The sequence below is a fragment of the Heloderma suspectum genome, chromosome 8, assembly GCF_057233095.1.
Source record: "Heloderma suspectum isolate Gila_16-S chromosome 8, 16-S_ref, whole genome shotgun sequence".
NCBI classification, from domain to species: Eukaryota; Metazoa; Chordata; class Lepidosauria; order Squamata; family Helodermatidae; genus Heloderma; species Heloderma suspectum.
In genome coordinates, this window is record NC_139465.1 from 43942488 (window position 1) to 43969348 (window position 26861).

The following is a 26861-nucleotide window of genomic DNA, read 5'->3' on the forward strand; positions in this document are numbered from 1 at the left end:
CAGCCTGAGGGGAGCACCCCCTTCCAGCGATGGCACCAGGGGAAAAATGGGCGTGGGCCCAGAGAGAGCAAATGTGCATTTCTGGGAGGGAGGGAGGGAGGGAGGGAGGGAGGGAGGTGAGCACCATACCATCTTAAGTGCATTCTCACGCGCATGCAAGGCATGCGCATGAGAATGGCAACCCTTAGGCTTCCTTCAAAACCAAAGTGGCGTGCCTTGATTGGGATTTCCACATGCTTCATTCCCTCTTATGACTGAATGTGCAATGACTGCACAGTACATGCTCAGAACCACTCTTGTGCCACAGAAATGCCATGATCCCTGAACAGGTTTTGAGGATCAAAACCCCCACTCAGCCACACACACCTTTATTTACTTATTAATATCTTTCTACTCCAATATTTATTTATTGTGGATAGTGAAGGAAAGCAGCCAGAGTATGTGAAAAGTGCCTTTCCTTCAAGTAACCACAGGGGTCAAGCCATGGCAGGGGGTGAGCTACTTGTCAGGGGGTGCCATCTATCCCTCCCCCTTGTCTGTACAAGTCACTGCTTTGGCACAACAGAGATAATCCAGCTCCAGCTCTGTGGCAAGAGTGATTGGATGCTTCGATCACAATGCTGTGGAGGTGGGGCAGAATTATTGTCCGACTGGAAGCAAGCAAGACCAGAATGGCAAATCATGCCTGTGGGTGGGGACCTTAAGCTCGTTTTGCTTTATTATTTCTTGTGGTGCACCATTAGGAGTTCTTCTCTCACATCACGCTGAAGCGGCATCACATTGCTGTCTAACATTCAGATTGTGCTAAGCGACAATTCCGAGATCCTTTTCACGTGTGCTATTGCCAAGCCAGGTATCCCTCATCCCAGACCTGTGCATTTGTCCTCCGCTCCGCCCCCATGCTAAATGCAGAAGTCTGCACTTGTCTCTGTTGTATTTCATGCTTTATGTTTTGCCCCTGTTCTCCATCCTGTTAAGGTTATTCTGAATTGTATTCCCATCTTTTGAGGTGTTGGCTATTCCTCCTAGTTTTGTGTCATCTGCAAATTTGAAAAAGATTCCCCCCACTCCTTCGTCTAACTCATTGATTTTTTAAAAAAAGAGTGCTGGGTTCAAGAAAGAAGCCCTGAAGCACCCAGCTAGAAATCTCCTTCCAGTTTGATGAGGAACCATTGGTGAGATCTCTTTGAAGACAGCTCTCCAGCCAGCTGTGAATCCACCTGTGATGGTATCATCATCTAGTCTGCATTGAACCAGTGTGCTGTGCAAAATATCACGGGGAACACCCAAATGCTTCTCTGAAATAAAGATCCATTTCATCCAACGTTCCCACAATCTGCTAAGCTAATAATCCAATCAGAAAAGAGACACAAAGAGAAGGTTAGTCTACCACGATTTCATAGAATCATAGAATAGTAGGGATGGAAGGGGCCTACAAGACCATCGAGTCCAACCTGCTGCTCAGTTCAGGAATCCAAGTCAGAGCATGCCTGACAGATGGCTGTCCAGCCTCGTACTGGGCGCTATTTGCGTTCCCCTTTCTTATCTTCGTCTTAGTCTACGTAAATATTTACGTAGACTAAGACGGTGAAAAATAAGGAACGCAAATGGCGGCAGCCGTAGCCGCCGCCATTTGCGTACGGGTTTTTTTTTTTTTTTTTAACCCAGCCGTGATAGGCTATGTAAGTCTTTACATAGCCTATCACTGATGTAAAAAAAAAAAAAAGACGAGACTGCAAATGGCGGTGGTGGCAGCCGCTCGGAAGACCAGCCGCCGCCGCTGCCGTCCAGAACATCTGCCCCAGGTAAGTCTCGTCTCAGGGGCAATCCGTGGGGGGCAGGGGGAGTGGCAGGCCGTTCCACCATGGATTTCGAGGGGCCGAATGCACTGGCATTCAGCCTCACCGAGATCCATGGCGGAATTCTCTGACATCCCTACGTGTAGGCCATGTTGTTCTCAGGTAAGAAAACAAACATGGCACACACCTTGCAGGTCACCACACCTGGAGAGTCTGGTCCTTCCATAGCCTCTATTCCCTTTTTGTGTCTAGCTTTCTGATTGTTCTAGAGTGGCCTGTGCCTGATCCTCTACTCACTGGAGGTTAAAAACAGAGTCCCGCTGGTATGGAAGTGTGTGTAACAAGACAAATTTAGTTTTGACAAAACAGTGTTGGGTGCTATTTATCACTGCTTACAAATTTGACTCCTTTATCATCCCTTCTGCTATCTTCCCTGCTAGCAAAGTCAGACTGACCAACCTGTAGTTTCCTGGATCCTCCCTTGTGCGGCAGGTAGGGATGTTGGTAGGGATGTACGAAAGTCACTTACCTGTTCGCGGATTATGCTGATGCTGGAATCCTGGACGGGGGGGGGAGGCGCTCTGTCCCCCCCCTGAATCCTGGCCGGCCGGCTCCGCTCTGCAGTAATTCTGCGGAGCCACTGGCCGGCTCCGCCAGCGGCCAGACATCTGGCCGCTGGCTAGCAGGGACACAAATGGCGGCGGCTGTAGCCGCCGCCGTTTGTGTCCCTGCAGTCAGCCGTGATAGGCTATGTAAATGTTTACGTAGCCTATCACGGCTGATAAAAAACAACAACGCGCGCACGCAAATGGTGGCGCCCATGGGCGCCGCCATTTGTGTTCCTTATTTTGGCCCGTCTAGTCTACGTAAACATTTACGTAGACTACGGCGAAAATAAGGGGAACACAAATAGCGTTCTCCTTATTTTTGCCGTAGTCTACGTAAATGTTTACGTAAACTACACTTGCCAAAATAAGGAATGCAGTTTTTTGTACGCGCAGTTTTTTGTTTTTTGTTTTCACTCAGCCGTGATAGGCTACGTAAACACTTACATAGCCTATCACAGCTGACTGCAGGGACGCAAACGGCGGCGGCTACGGCCGCCGCCATTTGCGTCCCGGCAGGACAGAAGGATTCGCGGCTGGAGGGACGGGGCGCCTCCCCCACGGCCAGAATTTCAGCGGGGAGGGACGGGGCGCCTCCCCCCCACCACGAATCAAGCTTTGGGATGAGGTAAGTGACTTTCGCACATCCCTGTTCGAAAGGCTGTGATAGGCTACGTAAGTATTTACGTAGCCTATCACGGCTAACACAGGGATGCCATTTGCGTCCCTGCGGAGGCCATGATAGACTACATAAATATATACGTAGCCTATCATGGCCAAAGACACAGACACAAATGGAGGCAGCTACGGTGGCCGCCATTTGCGTCCCTGTGCAGCCCAGCGGCTGGATGTCCGGCTGCGAGTGGCCCTGGCTGTGGAATGCTCCGCGGAGTTGCTGTGGAATGGAGCCGGCCAGGGAGGATTCCGGGGGGAGGGACAGAGCACCTCCCCCCCACTGTGGATTGCCTGGCGCAGAGCCAGGTAAGAGTTTCGTACATCCCTAGTGGCAGGTAAAGGAAAGAATAGCTGCCATTGGTACCAATGAAGGTTCCCCCCTTGTTTTAGTCTCTGCGCATGGTGGGTGGGATGTAGAGGGGCAAAAGCGGCTGCCTGGGAAGGTTTAAACCTCCCTTACCTGTGCATGGTAGTCCCAATCTGGATTGGATCTCCATGTGCTTATTTGGAATTAAAAAAGAAATGGAGGCTGCTGACTACCAACAGCTATTCCAGTGGGCTGCACTGATTTATTTATTTATTTATTTATTTCTATACCGCCCAATAGCCAAAGCTCTCTGGGCGGTTCACAAAAATTAAAACTAAACAACACACAATAAAACAATTTAAAATATATAGAACATTAAAACCACAATATAACAATACAACCACAATAAAATCTAGCAGCAGTGCAGGAGTTTAAAATACAGATTTAAAACAGCAAAGATAAAAATTTAGAAAGCTAAAATGCCTGGGAAAATAAAAAGGTCTTCACCTGGTGCCGAAAGGAATACAATGTAGGCGCCAGGCGAACCTCACTAGGGAGCTCATTCCAGAGCCGGGGTGCCACAGCAGAAAAAGCCCTCCTCCTAGTAGCCACCCGCCTCACTTCCTTTGGCAGGGGCTCACGGAGAAGGGCCGCTGACGATGATCTTAAGGTCCGGGCAGGCACATATGGGAGGAGGCGATCCTTCAGGTAACCTGGCCCCAAGCCGTTAAGGGCTTTGAATGTTAATACCAGCACTTTGAATCGGGCCTGGAAATGGACTGGCAGCCAGTGCAGCTGGAAAAGTACTGGCGTAATATGAGCTCGCAGGCCAGTCCCTGTTAACAATCTTGCTGCCCTATTTTGGACCAGCTGAAGTTTCCGGACCGTTTTCGAAGGCAGCCCCACGTATAACGCATTGCAGTAATCCAGACGAGAAGTTATCAGAGCATGGATAACTGTAGCTAGGCTATCTCTGTCCAGATAAGGGCGTAGTTGGTATACCAGCCTAAGCTGATCAAAAGTGCTCCGTGCCACTGAGTTCACCTGTGCCTCAAGTGACAGTTCTGGGTCCAAGAGCACCCCCAAACTATGAACCTGATCCTTTAGGGGGAGTGCAGCCCCCTCCAGAACAGGTTGAATATCACCTAGCCGGGCAGACGAACCACCCACTAACAGTACCTCCGTCTTGTCTGGATTGAGTTTCAGTTTATTGGCCCTCATCTGATGATGAGAGCTGGGCTTTCTTCACACGGAGCTTTTATCTTGCGGTTGAGATGGCTCCTTCACAGAAGTTTGCGGGCTCTTTACATGACGCCGTGATCATTCAAGGCATCTCCTGCACTAAATGCCCTTTGTTCCGTTTTTAAATAGATCACAGATAATGAGCTATCCAATTACCCCGCTGTGTTCCACTTGAGTTTCCTCCCTGAAAAGAGGAAAAGCAGCAAGAAGAGGAGCGAGATCAGTGAAAGATAATGGAGGATACAGGGAGAAGGAGGGGGAAGGTGGGGGGAAGGAAGCGGGTGAAAAAGAGAGCCCTTGTGATCCTGTATTTCAAATGGAAGCAGAAAGCCCCATTTTAAATGCAGGATTTTAGGCTGGTGTAGAGATGCCCTAGGAAGCAGGGCCACTCCACCAGCCCTGCTGAGGACTACCCCCGTGAAGACTCCTCCCCACTCACCTCTCATCACCAGCAGCCAATACAGCAGGCTGTATTCAGGGAGGTGAGAGTGACGAGTCATGCTGAAAAACTTGATTTTTCCCTCTTCCTTCCCCATTCCTTTTCCCCTGTGTATCGTGTTTTTTTAGATTATAAGCCTGTGGCCATGGTCTTTTTTTACTGGTTATATGTAAGTCCCTCTGTGAGCCTTTTTGGAGGACAGCAGGATAAAAATACTTTATAAAAGAAAGAAAAAGTAACTTCTTGTGAAGTTGAGCCCTCGGAGTACATCCTTCAGTACCCGAGGGTGCAAGTGATCTGGCCCTGAAGACTTGAACTCGTTTAAGGGAGCTTGGTGTTTCCTGACCAACCCCTTATCAGTCTTGAACGGCAATCCTGACGCCTCAGTCACTACGCTACTTATGCAAAGTTGCACGCAGTTCCCCTTTTGGGAGAAGATGGAGGCAAACTGGGAGCCGAGCAGTTCCGCCTTCTCTTTGCCAGCCGTTCGTATTTCACCACCTTTACTGAGCAGCAGGCCTACAGTATCCTTCCTCTTCCTTTGAATATACCTGAAAACACACACATCCCCCACCCCCAGCATTCCCTTGGCAGCTTCTGCTCATTTCTTCTCATGCTATGTTCTTATGACCAGGCTATTTGTCTGTGCTCTCCTTTGGCGATCTGCTCTTCCTTCCATTTCTTATACATGTTCTTTTTTTAAAAAAAAACAGCTCATGAGTAAGCTTTTGGTGCAGCCTGATTGGCTTTTCCGAATATCTCCCCTTTTTTTTTCTGAATTGGAGTAAGTAAGTACATTGAAGTAAGTAACTCCAGTGAGAGTTACTCCAATGAGCTATTTATTTATTTATTTATTGCATTTATATTCCGCCTTTTTTTTCCTCCTTAAGGAACCCAAGGCGGCGTACATAGTCCTCCTTCTCCTCCATTTTATCCTCACAACAACAACCCTGTGAGGTGGAATGGGCTGAGCGTCTGTGACTGGCCCAAAGTCACCCGGTGAGCTTCCATGGCCGAGTGGGGACTAGAACCTGGATCTCCCGGATCCCAGTCCAACACTCTAGCCGCTGCACCACACCGGCTCTCAATTTAGTCTTCAGTAACTCTGATTCAGGAATTCCTGCTCATCTTGGGCTCCTTTCCTTGTTATTAAAGGAATTAAAAACAGCTTTCCCTGAATCCAAGGTATGTGTTTGATTATGCTTACCAACATTATGCTTACCAGGGGGTTGGACTTGATGGCCTTGTAGGCCCCTTCCAACCCTACTATTCTATGATTCCATAAGATCATGAATTCAGCCTTACAGGGTCACTTCCCTCCAAGTTCCTCCTGCTACTTTAATGTCGTTGACCAATTCTCCCCTACTACTTAAAGTCAAGGGTGATTAGGGGTGGACGAAAGTCACTTACCTGTCGTCGAAGCTTGTTCGCGGTGGGGGGAAGGCGCTTCGCTGCTCCCCCCGCGAAGTTCAGGCCGGGGGGGAGAGGCTTCCCGCCTCGCTCGGCCGAAATTCAGGCCGGGGAGGAAGCTTCCCGCCTCGCCCAGCTGCGAACTCCAAAGTTTTTTTTTTTTTAAACGCCCCCGTGATAGGCTACGTGACGATTAACGTAGCCTATCACGGCTAGATCTGCAAATCTAGCCGTGATAGGCTACGTTAATCGTCACGTAGCCTATCACGGGGGCGTTTTTTTTTTCTTTGATTGGAATGGCGGCGGCGGCAGCCAGTCAAAAGACCGGCTGCCGCTCCCGCCCCGCACGAACACCCGCTGAACCGCCGGCCGGACCCGCCGCCGGGAGGGACATTTGGCAAAGGTAAGTCCCGTCCCGGGGGGGGGGGTGCGGGGTGCGGGGGGGGTGCAGAGAATTTCTCCCCGAAACTTGTTCGGGGGGCCGAACACGTTGGGGCTCGGCCCCCCAAAGTTTCGGGGAGAAATTCTCCGCCATCCCTATTACCAGGGGGTTGGACTTGATGGCCTTGTAGGCCCCTTCCAACCCTACTATTCTATGATTCCATAAGATCATGAATTCAGCCTTACAGGGTCACTTCCCTCCAAGTTCCTCCTGCTACTTTAATGTCGTTGACCAATTCTCCTCTACTACTTAAAGTCAAGGGTGTGATCTTATTATGTTTATAAGGACTTTTCATCTCCAAAACTGCAACATGTGGTGGGGACAATGTCAATATAGTATCAATAAAATAGTGTGCAACCCAACATATTCCCCCCTCCCAAGATGCCATGCAAATGGCTCAAAGGACTCTGGGATGCAAATTCTGTATTGCATGCTGCCTTGGGATGGTTTCTGCAGCCTTGGGCATCTCTACTCCAGCAATTTATCGCACCTTCATGATTGCCCACTCATGGAAGTTTGTGGGTCCATGACACGATGTCGTAATCCTCCAGTGATTTTCCTGCCATTTCCCCCTGTCCTGTGTTATCCCCAAATGGAAAAAATGCAGTATTTTTTCAGCCCGCGCAACAGGAGCACCACGGCCTGCCCGTGTACTCCTGCAGCATGAAAAACCTGCTTTGTTTGGGGTTGTGGGGGGTGCGGTCATGTTGATGACGGCAGTGACGTTGGGGTGCCGTGTCGGTATGCTGACCAGCTGGCTTGCTGACATGCAGGCATGCCGGAATTCCAGCGGTTTGCCGGGAAACCAGTGCCTGCAGGGGCAGGGTTCGGGCAGTTCTGAGGAGGTTGCTGTCCCCCTGCATGGCATGTCAATCACGGCCAAACCACCAGTCATCTGTGAGGGGAGGGAAAGGGGCAGGAACCAGGGAGGAAACGTTGTGATGCCCCAAGTGCGTGTAATGGCTTTTCAGGGGAGAGTAGCCACCCTGAGAAAAGGTAAGGAATGGAATATAACGAGACAGAAACAACTGTGTAAAGGAGCCCAATCTAATCCTGCAATGAAACTGGACGGCGAAAGCCCCAGCATTGATGCGGATTTCTGGTCCGTGTGATGAATCCTCTTGACTCATAGGTTATGGAGTGATGTTCCGACAGGCGGCAGCTGTCTTTATGTTGTTATATTATTACTAGAGAATGGACACGGGTTCTCATGGGTCGGAATAGCCCTTAGCTTGATACAGCAAAGCCTTCAAGAAAAGTTGTCCGAGTTGGACACGTTGTGACTACTGTCTGAGTGAAGCCATGGCTGCAGGCACCCCTAGGCACAGCCCCCACCAGGGTGTACCAGCACAGCCTCTTGCAGGAGGGGTGTCCCCTTCCATTCCCCTGAGAGGGTCTGCCTCACACCATGGCAGGTGGTGGTGGGAGAAGCACTATAACTGTCTGTCAGACTATTCCCCCCACCCCCCCCGCTTCAAACTGTACTGACTGCAAAGCTATGTGCTGGTTAGGGAAGACTTCCACATAGTGACTGAAGATGGTACTGCTGGCTTTAAGTACACAGACACATTTAAATTAATTTAAAATAATGCATTAACATGCATGCCAAATTACAGGTGTCTAAGTTTCATGGTCACGGAGCTATGGTGCTGACAGACAGATGGACACACGTTATTATAGATGACGACGGTGGTTACAAATAGAGCAGTACAGAAGTGCCAAGTGAGTGCATGCCACAAAACTGAAAGTGATATTACATGAACCCTGCTCTCTATCCAGTTCCCACTGGAGAAAAGCGTGCATGCAGGGCATTTCTCAGCCTGCAGTTAAGTAGCTGCCTGCCAGCTTGATGAATGGTGAAATGTCTCCAAAGTGTAGCCCATGGGGAGTAGGAATGGGGTGGGGAGAGACTGGCCATTTTAACAAGAAAAGATAAGTAATGGGATCTTCTCTTAACATCCAGGCCTTATCTATGTTGATAACAGGGATTCCTCTTGGCTAATTTACTTCAAGACCTGCTTGATTAATAGTGGGGGTGCGGCGCACGGGAAATAGGGCCCTAGTCACTTCTAGGAAGAAGACTTCCTTATTTCTATTTCTCTATGTGCTGAACCTTGCCTAATTTTATCTCTCTCTCCAGTTGGACAGGAGCTCCCAGAATTTAAGTGAAAAGCAAGAGCGTTGCTGGTGCTGCGTGAGTCATCTCCCTGTCTAGAGTTTTCCACTCAGTGAAATCTGTACTGCAGCAAAAGAGGCTGGAAAAACCTGAAACCTGAAGAAATGCAATCGCATAATCCCCTTCAAATTTGTGGTTTTAATGTTCTATATATTTTAAATTGTTTTATTGTGTGTTGTTTGGTTTTAGTTTTTGTGAACCGCCCAGAGAACTTCAGCTATTGGGCGGTATAGAAATGAAATGAATAAATAAATAAATAAATAAATAAATAAATTCAAAGCCATGTACAAAAGTAGATACATGGGAAGGGATGATGACAAACTGAGGGCATAATTAAAGAACAGGAAAACAGTCAACGGAATATTTTGGTGTCCCATAAATTAGTCCCAGTAACTAACTAACTAACAAAGTCCACATGATATGGTATATATTTGAAGACATTCTGTATTGTTACCAAAGGTCAGTTTTTATTCCAAATGTTAAAATAACAACTCTGCTTTTGATTGTCACCTGAACATTATTGCGTCTAAAGACCATTTCTAACCACAGCTGTTAGCATATTCACAATCAATCATCTGTTTGGACTAACTTGTGGATATATTCCAAAAAGTCCAGTTTGGGGGCTCTTGAAAAGAGATTCCCTTCTTGTATATTAACAACACAACATCTGTATTTATGCACAACTAGGCATGTGCACAAAAATGTATGAATTTCTGTAGGGATTTTGGCTGCAAGCTCATGCAGAAATGCATAATGTATAATGATCTTGACCTTAAAAAATATGATAATCTCAGCTAGACAGAGATCCAACTATCCCTAATCCTCCCTCCCTTTTACCATCACAACCACCCTATAAGGTAGGTGGGGCAGCAAGATGGCAGTTAGCCCAAAGCTTTGTGGCTAAATGGGGATTCAAAGCCTGGTCCACCCAGTCTAAGTCCAGCACTTTCGCTATGACACCACACTGGCTCACACAAGTTAGCTCATCCCATGAGGGTTGTTTCACATGTGATGTGGAGGCCAGCCTGACTTTTAAGCAGAGGGCTGTGGCTCATGGAGGATTAAATCACTGCAGTGGCCCTACTTGTAAAATACTCATGTTTGCAAACTTGTGTCTCATTCATGCCTTAGTTTAGGTGCACTTAAAACATGTTGGGCTGGATCCAGATTTACCCTGGATCAACTGTGCTGATGGAAGTGGACTTCCCTGCCCCCTCCTTCTCACAGCAGCCCTTCCTGGCCCCTGAAAATGCCACACACAGAGCCAGGAGACCCTGCTGAATGAGGCAAGGTGTCAAGATACAAGGGGAGGGGAATCCCCCAAGATTGGGAGGAAGGGCCTTATGCAAGCAGACCACTTCCTTTTACAGAAGGTCCCTTCCTCTCATGGAAAGCAGGTCCTGGATCTAACCCATTAGCTGCAGTTAATGGAGGTTATGGGCCGCTAAAGTGGCCAACATAGGCAGATAGAGTCGGATGCCAGAAGGTAGAGGTTTTGGCTCCCCTTTTTTTCTGGAATGCCCATTGTATTTACGTATGAGGACTTGGTGCCTTGATCCCCTTAGAGACAACTCCCTGTTTTTATAACAGCAATAACATGCTGTTTTTATTGGCTGGGACAGTATTTTGTGACATACCGTACTGCTAGATTTATTAAATCAGCTCTAGGGAAGCGGATTTTCTAAATCTCGATAGATTATAATGCAGGTTGTTGAGCTATTAAATTAATGTAATAATTTTTAGTATACAAACCAGTTGCTGATGGTTTGTGAAACTATTACTTTTTTTTTTTTTACAACTGTGTTTAGATTGATTTCCTTTTATGTTGACATTCTGTATTTTTCCTGTTTTTAATCTGATGTATATGCAAAAGCCTGGTTGGCTATTGAGCAATAAACTGAACTGAACATCAGGTAAAAGTGTAATGTGTGAAACAACCTCCACGACTTGCAGCTAAACATGGGAATTGCCTGCAGTGAAAAATACTGCATTTGACATCATACGCACGCTATATCAGTGTAGTGTAGTGTAGTGGTGAGAGTGACGGACTGGGAGTCGGGAGATCCGGGTTCTAGTCCCCACTTGGCCATGGAAGCTCACTGGGTGACTTTGGGCCAGTCACAGACTCTCAGCCCAACCTACCTCACAGGGTTGTTGTTGTGAGGATACAACGGTGAGGAGGAGGATAATGTAAGCCGCCTTGAGTTCCTTGCGAGAGGGAGAAAGGCGGGGTATAAATGCAATAAATAAATAAATATCTTTGCTGATATATCCATGATAGGCTGTTTCACATGTGCAAGTCAACTCTCAATGGACTGTGACCTCACAGTGAACATGCACAGGTGAATTTACCGAAGCCTTAGGTTTGCTCATGAGAAGACAAGACGAGAAGGTGCTGCTGCTGTCTGAAGTTCTGTCTGTAGAGAAGGGATGCCTCTGCCTCTGACACTAGAAAATACTCTGGAGTTACGTAAGGACAACAGCATCAAGGACAAATATTTAAATTACTGGAGAAGTGTGAATGCTTCTCTCCCTCCCTGATTACACAAAGCACATCTTCTGGGGCAGCCCTCCACACACACAGGTTCCATTCACTTATCAGCCTTCTATTTTTACCTTGCAAGCCGGTAAAATCGACTGATTAACCTCTTTCTCTCTCTCCCCCCTCTCTGGCTTGTGAAATATGCTTCTCTGGATTGCTGCTGTCTTTGCTAAGCTTCTCCTGTCAGGGGGAAGGTCCAGTTGCTCCATCCACAGCAAGAGTCAAAACTGATAAGGTGAATATATTCCTCCTTTCCCTGAGGCATGTGATATGGCTCACTCATCTCCGATGTCTCCATGGGCGTGCATGTGCGCGTGCGTGCATGTCTTGCAGGAACCTCTGACATGGGCCACCTCCATTTCTTGGGAAGGGGCCAAAGCTCAGAAGCACAATGTCATATCCTTGGCAGCTTTGGCAAGGCTATCAAGCTAGCAGGGCTGGGAAATACAGAAGAGTCAATCCTGGCAGATGGACTGATTGGGCAGCCACAGTGGAAGGCAGCTTCTTATGTCCATTGGTTGCATCCTCTGTGTGGGGGCAATCTTCAGTCTAGACTGTCACAGCTTTTGCCCCTGATCTTTGTGGACTGATCTCCAGGGAAGGCTCAGCCATACAGGCAGCCTATTGTGACCCCCAGTTCCCTTGGGCCTTCCAGGGTGTAGTAGAGGATTCTGATGAGGATGAGGCTGTTCCTTGGGGTTAGGACAGTGTCTTCTTCACAGCGCTGCTATCGTCCTCTGGCTCAGAGGATGAGTCCCCACCAGAACCCCCATCTGCCCAGCCTCACGCTACAAATTCAGATGAGGACTTTTTAACAATCCAGTCAACTCTTCCAGGAAGGGTGGAGATGACAACACCACAGGTTTTGTCAGACACTGCAGGTCTTGTCAGACTTTATAAGGCTTCAGTTGCCACCTCCCTGCTGAGACAACATCCTTCTGTTGTCCTAGTAGGAGAGCATTCTAGTCAGCAGGACCCAGTTGGAGCGATCCAAGGTATTTTCTTCCTGCCTTGATCTTGCTACCAGCTTCCTCTGTGATTCTCAAGGGACCACAGAATGGGACACCCTGCCCATGGAGCTCATTTCATTTTGGGGGCCAAAACGTCATCAGCCCTACAGTGCAACTTTCTGCGTTTCCTCTCAATGGGTTACCCTTGCCAAAACCTTAATCAATGCTGGAAAATGTTGTCTTGACCAGAGCATTCATGTTTATGTATGCTTGCTTTGTTCATCTGATTCTCAAGGAAATACAGAGCAGAACAAAAGCCAAGAGATTGCTTGCTCCAAGACCTATTGCAAACTGATGATTTTATTTTTTATGATTTTGTTTTATTTACAACATTTACATATTGCTACACATCTAGACAGATTCCAGAGCGGTGAACAATAAAAGATACAAAATAGGATAAAAGAATAAAACACCATGTTAAAAATGATTACTGTTTTTTTTAAAGAAGCAGATGCTGGGGTCACATCTCTGGTTGTGCATTTCAGGTGGCAAAAGGTCTTGCCTTGGCACCACTATCTTCTAGAATCTGTTAGGCCCTCCCGTGCAACCCTTGGCTGCAAGGTAGGGCCAACCAACCATGGGTCAAGGGCTCACAGATAGTAGGGCCGAGAAAAAGCTCTACCTAACACGGCTGGGAGATGGACCAGTAGATACTGAGCTAGATGGACCCATGGCCTCAAAGCTTCGTATGTTCCACACAAATCCATCTACACAACTCCCGTCCCCACCACTGACGACAGTGACCCATGCGCGAAGTTCAAATGCATTGCAGAAAGCATGTGCTGCACCACCTATGACCAAAGAGCTGAAATAAGTAAGACGAGACCAGGCACACGTTGCTCCGGTCTAATTTAAAATCCCAAATGCTTAATCTCTTTTATTCAAGCACAAATGAGGAACTATCAGCATCCGATCTCGACGGTCAGCCTTTTTCAGTTCCTTTTCTAAAGGTCTGCTCTTGGACACAAAGCGATCCAGTGAGTGCATCTAAACCAGGATGTATCCATGGTGCTATCAGATGAGTCATTTTGCTGCTCAGATTTTACTGGAATGCCTTCTGTTGATTTTCAGTAACCGGTACATGCCCTTACTCCTGGTAGAATTTTGTGTTCCTCTTTTTCTTTAATCACACAAGAGAATATGCATTTCCCTCTCCCCTTCCACCATTACTTTCACAGAACACTTTCAAGGGCATTAGAAGCTTCACTCTCAAACTTTCTCATTTTATACTAGACTGAAGCACTCCTCGCGTGAGGTCCCAACAAGTTTTAAAATGCATAGAGCTTGAGTTATTGGGGGATGTGGGGCAGGGAGGAGAGGAGTCGCAGAAGAGGATAAACATGCACATTTAAAATGCGGATTACCCCAGTGCCCAGTCACCGGGACAAATGAGGCGTGAAGGAGCAGCCAGCCATGTGCATTTATTCATTTTCCTTCGTGTTCAAAATGTGGGCGGGGAGTCTCCTTCTCACAACACAAGGTGTTGGGGGAGGGGAAGTGAGCCTGCCCCTCCGCACCTTATCTCGGCATGCTCCCTCATGCCAGCAAAGTGCTTGAAGCAGCTCAGCAGATGAACTAAGATGGAAGAAAGGGGCAGGGCCTGCACCAAGTTGGGCAGTCACCCAGGGCCCACTCCCCAGCAGGGGCCCGCTGACAAGAGCCGTCTGGAGTTGCTCCTCCTCTTCACCACGGCTTGCTCGCCTCGCTCTGGCCCAGACAGTGGTGGTGGTGAGGAGCAGGAGATGCCACTGCCTACTTGCTCCCGGCTCTCTGTCTGTCCAGCAAGCGAGTGAACATAAGAACAAAAGAAGGGCCATGCTGGATCGACCAGGGGTCCAGCATTCTGTTCACACGGTGGCCAGCCAGCTGCCCACAGGAAACCCACAAGCAGGACATGATTGGAAACCCACAAGCAACAGCAACCTCCCACCCATGTTCCCCAGCAACTGGTGTACAAAGCCATACGGCCTCTGATACTGGAGGTAGCACATAGCCATCAGGACTAGTAGCCACTGATAGCCTTTTCCTCCAGGAATCTGTCTAGCCCACCTTAAAGCCACCCAAATTGGTGGCCATCGCTACATCTTGTGGAAGTGAATTCCATAGTTTAACTATGCACTGTGTGAAGGAGTCAGCCTTCAGTGGCTACTGAGCACGCCCAGATCTCATTGGCCTGTGTGTGTGTGCTTTTAATATACTTCCTCTCCCTCACTTAAGTTTTTTTCCCTATGCATTCAGTATTTGATTCTTGATATGCCATTTTGGCTACATAAGGATTGGCACTTGGAGACCTGAGTTTGCTATTCGTATATGATATGATAACAAATGTTGTCAAATATGAAGCACTATTGCTTGTCAATTCTGAGTTTCAGTCCAGTATTAAGTACCATTCCATGTCAGTTGTTAATACTAAACAATATTGTATGCCAGCTATCAGTTACAGAATATTATTATATGGCAACGCTCAAATAATATAATCATTTCCCCGTTTTTGATACTGAGGTGAGTAAGGCATGAGGGCCAAAACAGCTGCAACTGCACCTTTCTTGATTTCTGTACAGTGTGTTGTTCATTCATTCATTCATTTATTTATTTACTGTATTTCTAGACCACCTCTCTAAAGCCAGCCAACGCAGTTTACAAAAAGTTCAGAAAATGAAAACCGTAATCAATAAAAACACACGAAAACATTAAGAACAACCTGAAAAAGCACAAGAGTGATTTAAAAAGCCACGTTACGAAGAGGTGTCTTGACCCACTTCCTGAATGCAGAGAGAATGGGGATGGGTCGCAGCTGCACAGGGAGGGCATTCCAGAGTTCGGGAGCAATGCGGGAGGGAGCCCTTTCCCGTATGCCAGCCAAGCGGGCCTTTGCAAGCGAGGGTGTCTTCAAAAGGGCCTCTCCTGCCGATCTGAATCACTGAGAAGGCTCATACCGAGATGGGGCGGGGCTGGGGGCTGGGGGCAGCTCAGATAGCCAGGCCCTAAGGCTAAAACCAACACCTTGAACTGAGCCCAGAAAACAAGTACAGACGTATTGCTGCCTGATCACTGACCCTTTGTTAGACCTCCTGGTGAGCTTGCATAGTCTCCTCCTCTTTTCTCCTCTTGTCTTGCGCAGGAATCTCCCTGCTCATTTTTGGCACTGACCATGTTTGTGTGACATCTGCCCAGGCATTTTTGCCAGTTGTGGTTGGCACCAAATTGCACTTTACTGTAGGCCTATGGAAGGAAGCAGGTTTGGAGTGAGCTAACCATGGGAAGTGAAAACACGGGTGGAGATGCAAGTTATTTATTTATTTGTTTGTTTGTTTATTTATTTATTTCTAAAAAGTATAAACCGTCCTTCATCCGCAAGAGATCCTAGGGTGGTGTACGCAACATTAAAACAACGAAACAAATCCAATATAAAAACCATATAATTGCACATTAAAAGACAAATAAAAACAACAGCTCTTCATCCAGCAAGGCAAACAGAAACACAACAATCAACTCAGTTTAAAAAGAAGTTAAATTTAAAGTTCTAAAATATTAAAATGTAAGCATGTAAAAATGCTTGGGCTAAAGGAGATGTTTCAGTTGAGTTTGGCAGCCATCGAGAGGGCGTTCCAAGGCCAGAGAGCCACAACACAGAAGGCCATCACCTTTGTAAACGCAGAGTGTCTTGTCTGCCATTGATGGTGTTTGCAGAGCCTCTAAAGATCTTAGTGCACAAACAGGTTAGAATGAGAGGGGATGGCCCTTCGGGCATTTTGGCCCCAAGCCATTTTGGGCTTTAATTGAATTGCATGCTTAGACTGAAAAAAGGCCTACAACTCCCAGCATGCCCCAGCCAGACACGCGCAGGATTACACCTTGGTGTAATCTGCCTCCATCAAGACGAACCAGTCAAAATTCTGGCTGCCTTCTGCTGAATTTTGCTGAAGCTGAAGCAAAATCTGCCTGTACCTGGACTCTGCTGCAAGATGTTAAAAATAAAATGGTCACCCACCATTCAACAAACATGTAAGTGCAAGAAGACTAGATTTTGACTCTTTTCTGCTGAATTATTTTTCCTTCCCAAATGGCACAAGAATCACGTTCCTGTGATGAACTTCTGAACTCTTCAATAAGCTGATGACTTCCCAATATGGTCAGAGTAAAAAACCGAATCCTGTCTCTTGCTTTTACCTTCTGATGGAAAGGGTTTTTTTTTTATTACTCTAAATATATTTACAGTCATCTGCTTATTGAAGAGTTTTAAAGGTCATCGCAGGGTTTTGACACTGAAGTAGTAAGAACTAGTTATGCAAACCTCAGTTCCTGATGCATCGGCTCTTCCCACAGACACAGGGGCATTCCCCTCCTCAAGGCGAGTGTGAGGGTGAGGCACACAGCGCTCAAACACAAGGAAGTGGCGTGGCTGGCAACACGGCCTCTTCTGGACCCACTCAGCCCAAAGGACCAGAGCCCCCCATGTGTTGCAATGAGGGGGTCAGCAGGGCCATTCCATCAGGCCACCCCCATGAAGGGTCCTCCGCCCTCAACCGGCACGCCAGCAGCCTGCACGGAGGGAGTGGGAGGGGAAGCAGGGCCATTCCTCCAGCCCTGCTGGGGGAAAAAAACACCCCTCTTTAATTCCCCCCCCTTCATCCCCCTCCCTCGTCCCTTGTGTATCATGTCTTTTTAGATGGCAAACCTGTGGGCAGGGACCATCTTGTTTAACTGATGCGTAAGCTGCTTTGGGAGCCATTTTGGATGAGGAGTGAGATAAAAATATTTTAAATCAGTCACTAGCTGGATGATGCGCAGGCTTCCCATTCTTTTCCATACTGAGAGCCAACTCCTTGCCCTTCCCTTCAAAGCTCTCCACTGCTGTGACCGGAGCTGCTGAGATGGCCCCGCCTGCCACCATCCCGCCTCCAGCCGTGCTTCCCTTTCCTGCTCTCTTTGAAGAGCCCTTCCACTCCCCCTTGCTGTCTCCTGTGCCTGGGACATCTGGGCAGAACATCTGTGCTGCGCCACCTCTCCTCTCTCTCCCTCTCTTTCCCTTCAGATTCATTCTTGAAGCCCCCCTTTTCTATCGCTCCTTCTAACAGCAAACTCAGTGTTCCCATGCTGGCAAGTTTGGAGCCAAAATGGGCCTCCCAAGAAACAAGAACGAAGAGTAATTGGGGAACCCCAAGACTTGCAGAATTCAAAACCACAACAATAATAAAACAAAACCCCAAACCCCAAAGGGGGCAAATCCTGCCCCCTCTCACCAGCTCAGTGAAGACTGAGCATACTCACTGGTTACCAGGAGCCACGGGATCTTGACTGTCTGTTGGAAAAGGAAAATGGAAGAAAAGCAGCTGGCTGGGAATTATGGCAGTTGCTGTCCAACATAGCCACAGGACTCCAGGCTGGGGAAGGCTGCCTTAGTAGAAAACACTTCTACATGTTGGAAAGTCTGGTGTGGCACAGCAGAGTTGCTTTATATAGAGAAAGCGTGGCAACACAGCATTTAGTAATGGAGGCAATAAATGTAGGCGACAGCCAGTTTAAACCAAGTTCAAAACAACTTATTTATTTATTTAAAATATTTCTTAGCCACCTTGCAGGGCAGAACCCCTCCCAAGGCAGCTTAAAGCAATATAAAATACATAAAAACAGTTAAAATATTAAAAGTGATAAAAACAATAAAAACAACAATAAAAGCCAACAATAAAACCAGCAACAACTTCCTTTATTAATGCTTTTATACACATAATCAGAGAAGGCTATCTGACACTGTTTAGCTACAATCACCCCCTAAAACTGGGTGTGTGAGTGAAGTGCGCGAAGGCACGCGCTCTGGTCACTGGCTTCCTTCGCTGAGAGAGCCGCATGGCACTTGCTTGTTGCAGAGGCAGAGGAAGAAGGAAGAGGAAGGGAAGGGAGCAGGAAATAGGAACGGATCCAACTATAGGGCATCCTCTATCGCCCCCTAGTGTCTGGAAGCATGCAGAGTTGTTCATATTGTTCAACGCCGCATGTGCAAATTGGGGGGCCTGTTTTTTACTCATCTCCTCCTATCTATTGTGGCCTTCTGCACCATGTCTCATTCTTTTGCAGAGAATCTCCCAACACTGAGGAGCAGCTATGTGGGGGGTGGAGGGGGTGGAGATGGGGGCTTAAGTGGGTAGGGGGGATCAGCAAAAATTGTGTACCCTGCCTTGCTTGAGCAGAAGTGCTGTCCACTAAGGCAAAGCCTCCACGGGATGCAGTGTGTAATCCTTGAATGCCACTAAGGGGTAGGATGTGGCTCAGTGGTGGAGCCCCTGCTTTGCATGTAGAAGGTCCCAGGTTCAGTCCCCGCATCTCCACGCATGGCTGGGAAAAGGCTCCTGTCTGAAACACCAGAGACCTGTTGCTGCTCTTGTAGACGAGGGCAACCCTTTGCCCCCAGGGCCCACTAGCATTTAAAGCTCCCCTCCCCACAATCTCCCCCACCTCAGGAAACAGCTGAGCAGTGGTGTCATATCCCATGACCTTCCTAGCAAGACAACCCTGGAACCTGAGGAGACCTGGAGGAGGGGGAGGACCCTGTTGCCAGTCTGAGTGGTTGTGTGGGTTGGGGATGGTCAGAAGATGCCTGTAGCTCTCCTGAGACCACCACCAGGAGCAATGCCTCCCTCAGGGAGGCTGTGGTAGCATTGGAAGAACCAAGGCATCTGGATTCTGGACTGGTCCCACCCCCTGCTCCAGGCCCACCAAGAACACCCAGCAGCAAAGGCGGCCGGTGGCGTTGTGTCCAGACAGATGCCCAGAGCTGGAGGCACACGGCCCGTCTGGCTGCACCTTCAGGCAGCAGCCCCAGTAAGGAACGTCTTCAGGAACTGACCCTCCAGACACCTTGAGGCAGTAGCTCCGAATGGAGCCATCTTCCTGGGCCTCTCTGGAGGGGCAGGGCTTCATGGAGGACCCCCACCCTTGGTCTCAACGGTTTGGTTGAGCAGGCTTGGGAGGCCGGATATGGCCTGCAGCCAGAGGTTCCCTGCTGCTGCCTGAAGCAATCCACTGGAGAGGTCAGCAAACGGGTCAGCCGCCAAGCCAAACCGAGCAGCACCTCTTGGGGGCAGAGATGGCAATGGACACCTCTGTCAATGTTGGTTTCCCACAATTTCTCATTTTTCCAATCTTAACTTTGTTTTGTCACAAAACTGGATAATTTAAATAAAGCTTGCTTGAAAGTTGTGGGTGTCTTGCATGGGGCCCCTGAAAATTCTGAAGCCCGCACTAAGGAAGTGTTATCTCTGATGTCCAGAGACAGTCGTAGGGGTGGGTGACCGGGGCAGTCGCCCAGGTCGCTGAGGGGGGGCGGGGGGGGGCGGGGGGGGCGCACCAAGCTCAGCTCAGGGGCTGTTTTTTTTTTTTAATGTACTGCCTGCGGTGAGCAAGGGTGGAAAAAAGCAAGGGTCTGTAACCTTTCTTTCAAGGGTTACCAGTTGTTTGGGTACCAACTACAAAAATGATCTTCCTTCATTTAGCTTTAAAACATGCTTCTTTTTCAGTTTTCACTTTGCTGTCACTTGCACTAGGTAAAAATCAGTGGAACACAGCTTTACTTTGTAGCAACGTTACCGGACACTTCGCACTTAAAATAGTGTAAGCAGTATAAGCACTATATAAATAATAATAAAATTAAGCTATAAGCTGTAAGGAGTCAGCCGGATACCTTCTTTATTTATAGCATTTCTTTATTATTTTTCAAGATAAAAAGTAATGAATATTCTAAAATAAAGAATGCTTACCAAAAGATACAAAATGAAGAATATTGTACGTAAAACCTGTGACAGCTCTGCTGTGTTACATCGTGTACTGCTGCCGCCGCTCAGAGTGTGGCTTTCCCAGCGTTGGCTTGTGCAAACAGCAGCGCAGTGGCTGAGAGATCAAGGTCATGAGCAATGTCGTTCTTCTGGATGGACATCACGCCTGCTCCAGGCCCCATAAACCCTCTGGGTGGCCCTGCAAAACTGGCTATGGCACTATAAATAGACCATGCTCTTCATCTTAGGGCTGGCCCTGCTGATGTCCCTCTGAGCATCCAGTGATGCACAAAGAAGGCGAGCGAGAAACGTTGCCGTGATGTTCATGACCGTGGCAAAGTCTTACCATGTACCCCCCGCCGCCACTGGACGCCCCGCTGCAATACCAGACTGACTTTTCTGGAAACTAAGAGGGTTCTCATATCAGTCACGCAGTGTCATAAAGTTTGGGGCTGTTGATGCTTCCACATAATTCCTTCTCGCTGCTGGAGCCCTGGAGTCAGCAACATTGGCTGGGAGAGAAAGCCAAAAATCTCTCCCAGTAGAGGAGTCAACAGTCTCCAAGCTCCAAGACAGGGTGCTGGCATGAAAAAAGGCACTTCACAATTCTCATCAGCTGGCTACAGGCCCAAGTAAACTTGCACATCGCAATTATTCCTCCAGGAAAATCTCTGTCTCGTTCTTTTATTTGTTTGCACGCACATTTGGTTACTAAGGTCAGACCTCTTGTCGTATCGATTGGCTCCACGCAGGCACTTGGCTCCTCTCTCTAGCCCCCAGCCCAACACCAGATCCTTTGTGCAACACTGTTAATAACAGAAATGCACTTTGGGTGAGTTAAACTAAATATAGAATTTCTGAGGCTTTGTTGTCGGAGGTGGGTAAAAGGTGGCCAGTTTGTTCTGAGAGAAAAGCAGATGGGGGCAGTCAGTGGTTGTTTCAAATGCTCCTGCCATCCCTGCTGAGCAATGCGTTCTTGACTTTTAAAACACTGATAATTTGGGGAGGTGGCAGCGAAGCCTTCTTCAAAATTGCTGAGCGTGCACACACGTGCCCTTCGGTTCTTTTGTTTTCAGACACACACCCCCTCCCGGTTTCTGGAAGTGAAGCCCTGAGGGCCAAGCTAAATGTGAGGTTAATTGCATGAATGCAATTAGCATGCACATTTCTTAAAAATGTAAATAGCAGACAACTGCGGTGTGTGTGGGGGGGGACTGAGCAGAGAAGGGAGCAGCAGGGTTGGTGGGGAGGGAGGTTTTAATACAGGGGTGCAGAACTTCACACCTTGGGACCAAATCCATCCTGCCTGGGGTCCCAGCCGAACCCTCTGGGCCACATCCCCTTCCCCCAACTGTCAGTCGTTTGGTGGCTTCCTGGCTTTTGTTCTGGTTTTCCCCATTCCAAAAGGTTGAAATGCCCCTCCTAAGGCTCAGCAACGGGCAGGAAGAGCTTGAAGCTACAATATGCTGTTATTTTTGGCCCCACCCCTTTTGCATTGGGCCCCGCCCACCCCTGGAATGTGGCCCTCTGGAGCTTTTCTGAAATGGAATCCTCTTTTGGAGACGCTCCCCCACATTCCAGTGGTGGGCGGCCCCAAAGGCAAATGGGTGGGGCTGAAAGACCAGGCTAGGTTCATTTAGATCTCTTCCTGCTGGTGATTAAGCCCTGGGAGGGGCATTTCAACCTTTTGGAACAGGGAAAAACTGCACAAAAGCCAGGAAGCCACCAAATGATTGGCAGCAGGGGAATGGGGCGGGGTGAGGGAGAGGGGGTGTGGCCCTCTGGAGGGCCAGGTTGGGGCCCACGGGCCTGAGCTTTAACGCCCTTGCTGTGGAATGTGCAGCAAGGACCAGCGAGGTCGCTTGCTGGCGTCTCTGCCCTGCCACTGCAAGAGAGGAGGGGAAGAGGAGGCAGTGGGCATCTCAGCGGGCTGTAGAGGCAGCATGGGATGTCAGCCACCCACGCCCACGGTGCAAGTTGCTAGCTAGCCAGTAGCCACATGGTCCATATACCTGCTGCCAGCAAACCTCCCCACGGTTGCTGTTGAGAACACGGCTGGCGGAGGCTTTCAAACTGGGTGGTACTGAAGGTCTCAGTCAACTGTCTTCCTTCAGCTGATGGTGCCGTCGCTTTACTCTTTCTGACGTGCTGTTTTATTGCCTTTACTTGCAGCGAAGGTGGATATGGACCATTGCATGCGCTTCTCTGCAGCTGAATTTTACATACAATCTCTGTTTTTATAGCACTCCTGAGCAATCTAAACAGAGGGATGATGTTCCTGCCAGCTTAATCTGTGTAACTACAACCATAATGGGATCCCAGGAGAGAATCAATAAATCTCTATGCAAGTTGTTGTTGTTGTTGTTGTTGTTGTTGTTGTTATTTATTTAATTTATTTATATATTGGGGGAGGGGAGTGAATCCTGGTGCCTTGTCAAGGTTTGCTTGCTGTCATGGGGATCATTCTTATACCTAAGCCGATACCCAGAAATAGGCATCCGTTGTACCAGATAAAGCCCCACTTGTGTGACGTATTCATGGGTCTGAATACAAAGAGGGGAGTGGGTTGGGATGGGTGCTGCTGTGGTTATCTGAACTGCTGAACAGAATCTTGGTCGTGTGCTGTTCTATGGCTTGGATTAATACAGCCCTGACACTTTGTTATTAGCGGGGATGCTGACATCGTCTGCACAACCCCCCAACCCCAACTTTCCTGTCCCCTCTGAGATAAGCTACAATACTCACACTAGCTGCAGGGGAGGGGGAGTTGAACTTTCCCAGCAAGCAACAACTAGGCATGGGTCAACTCATGGGAGGATTCCATAGCAATACAGTAAGGCTCCTATGTTTCATAAGGCAATACAGGACCAGGACAACATGGGGCATCTTTGCTGTCCCAGTCACTCCATCCTCCCCATTTGAATTTTGGCCCGAAAGACCCAGGAAAGGTTTGGGTGCAGGGAAGGGAAATTGATAGCAAACTTAATTGTACAACATCACTGCTGATCATGGGGCACTTCTGTGAAGGCATCAGCCTTCGCTTCCAGTTTCCTGGCTTTGTGGAGCTTGAGCCAACATGAAATGGCCTTAATTCTGGTTTTAAACAAGCAGTTTTTTTGATCATTTAATAAGATAGTTCTTGATTAATCACACAGTCAATTTGGTTGGGGTACCACTTGTGTTTAGCTTCAGATGATCTTTGACCTTTGATTTGAGGGGGGCACAGTTAACATTGTTTGCTGCTTTTGCATGGATGCATGCATATATTTATCCATGCATGCAGGGATACATGTAGATATCTGGAGAGCTCAATGCTGAAAAAAGTTGCCAGCATTAGAAACAAATACATTCCATTCTCTTTTTAAGCACCAATCTGGTTGGCTTTCAGGAGACAGGATTCCAGGCAATGGCGTTCACAGTCCCCCAAAGGGCTGGGCAGCACACTTCTGGGAGGGGGTGTATTCCTTTTAGCCTTTCCACAAGCCCACAAGAGAATAATACCAGTGGCAGTTGGAACATCTGAGAAGAGACTTTAACATCACATCTCCCCAGCATCTCTCTTGGCCACTTTACCACCAAGATATCAGTCTGACATCAATCCCTGGGAAAATTCTGGAGCAGATGATAAAGCAATCCATCTGTAAGCACCTTGAAAACAATGCAGTGGTGACTCGAAGCCAACATGGATTTGTCAAGAACAAATCCTGCCAGATGAATCTGATCTCATTTTTGATCAGGTCATCTCCCTTGTGCACTGTGGGAATGCTGTGGACATCATATACCTCGACTTCAGCAAAGCTTTCGACAAAGTGCCCCATGATATCCAGATCAGCAAACTAGCTCAAAGTGGGCTAGGTGAAACAACGATCCGGTGGATCCACAGTTGGCTAGAGTATCGGACTCAAAGAGTGCTTATCAATGGGATCTTCTCCAGCTGGGGAGAGGGAACGAGTGGGGAAACAAAATTCAAAGTGATCTTGATAGACTGGAGCGCTGGGCACAAAACAACAGATTGAAATTTAATAGGGATAAATGCCAAGTTCTGCACCGAGGAAAAAGAAACCAAATGCACAGTTACAAGATGGGGGATACATGGCTCAACAATACTAAAAGCGAGAAGGATCTTGGAATTGTTGTAGATCACAAGCTGACAATGTGATGTGACAATTGCAAAAAAGGCAAATGCTATTTTGGGCTGCTTTAATAGAAGCATAGCTTCCAAATCATGTGAAGTACTAGTTCCCCTCTACTCAGCACTGGTTAGGCCTCATCTGGAGTACTGTGTCCAGTTCTGGGCAGCACACTTTAAGAAGGATGCAGACAAACTGGAGAGGGTTCAGAGGAGGGCAACAAAGATGACCAGAGGACTGGAAACAAAGCCCTGTGAAGAGAGACTGAAAGAACTGGGCATGTTTAGCCTTGGGGAGAGAAGACTGAGGGGAGATACGATAGCGCTTTTCAAGCACCTGAAATGTTGTCACAGAGAAGAAGGCCAGGATCTCTTCTCGATCATCCCAGAGTGCAGGACATGGAATAATGGGCTCAAGTTACAGGAAGCCAGATTCCGGCTGAACATCAAGAACAACTTCCTGACTGTTAAAGCAATATGACAATGGAACCCATGACCTAGGGAGGCGGTGGGCTCTCGCACACTGGAGGCATTCAAGGTGAAGTTGGACAGCCACCTGTCAGGGATGCTTTGACTTGGATTCCTGCATTGAGCAGGGGGTTGGACTTGATGGTCTTACAGGCCCCTTCCAACCTTACTAGTCTATGATTCTATGACTCTGTGTTTGCATTAATTACTTTGTACAAGTTGTTACAATAGGTGGTAAATAGCATTGAAGATCAAGAAGTCCACCCTTCCCCAATCTGGTGCCCTCAAGATGTCTGGATTGCAACTCCCATTATTCCCAGCCGGCATGGCCAATTATGGGAGTTGCAGTCCAATGATCCTCAACCACCGATTACAACAATTTGTACAAAGTAATTAATGCCAACTGGAGGACACCACGTTGGGGAAGGCTGCATTACAATGAAAAGATGGGGTGTATATTAATTGATTGATTAAAGGGGCTTATAATTAGCTAGGCCTTTTGTTTTATACCAGGGATTGGTGGACTTCAGGCTGGCAGGATATACTCTTTTTTCTTTTTCTTTTTTTACTAGAACCCTGAGATTCGCCATCTGGAGCCTGGTGCAAAAGATTTACAGTTGGAACTAAAGAATTCTGAGACCAAGAATCTGTTTTAGTATCAGAACTGAACAGAGCTCACAGTCCTTCCACACGAAAACTGACTCCTGCTTACTCCAAGCTTTCTTCATTTCAGCAGTATAATTGCTTGCGGGGGGGGGGGGGGGCATTTGTTGGTGCCACTGTTAAAACAGCACGGGGCAAGAACTCCTTGCCAATCTACTTCAAATCAGCCAGAGACCTACCAGCAGATCCCAATCTATCCACTTTTACACCACCTGTTCCAGAGGATTAGCATCTCCTTGCTACAACGTTAGGTCACTGTGGTGAGATGTACTGTATTTCTATTTAAGTTATAATAATTTCTAAATTTGCATGTCACTATAAAAATGCAAATTTTATGCAAATTGGTATCCTCTTTTGGGTGCTGCATTTCCTCTTTTCTTTGGCCATTCATAGGTGGCTGCCCTACTCAAGAGTAAGGTGCTGCAGTCCACTGACCTTCCCAAATAACTGCTCATGTAAGTGGCCTACATGTGGGAGGAGTGTAATCAGTGATGTGGGGACTCCTGGAAGATGACATGGTGCAGTTTTTTAAATCATGAAAAAAATGGCTGTGATCTTCCATGTTTTTCTCACATCACATTCCTCACACCTCTCCACTTGCTGCTGTCACATCTGCACTGGGTCTTATTATTCCCGTCTTGTGGATGAGGAAGGTACCTTACTGAGGCCACGGATGGGATGGAATCTGGACCAAGGTCTTCCTGATTCATCAGTTAATTGCTTAGCCACATTCTGCCCAGACACTTCCCCAGTTATGACCCAATTTGGAGTTAGTGCTTAATTGCTCTGATTCCAGTGGTTGAACTGTACTTGTCGTGGGTCGTGACCAGTGGTTGTGAGCAGCTTCCCACCTGCAAATCCCTCGCTGACTGTAGATAAGGGGTTTGACCTGCCCAGATGTGATCCATGAAATTCATGTGTATAGGTGGAGGCATTCTCAGTGTGAAAATAGTGAGATATTTCCACTAGGCTGAAAACAACAACAACCTGGTTTAACTACTATCATGCAATCAAAAGGATAAAGTCTCTGGAACACCAGAAAAGGATCCATCCCTGCAGCTTCTTTGTGAGATGGTGGCAGCAAGACAGCACTGCAGGGATGTTTACCTCCTGTGCTCTGAGGATCACAGAAATAAATGCAATGAACAGGGAAGAGAAGTTGTATGCGCTGGATGCACAGTAGAA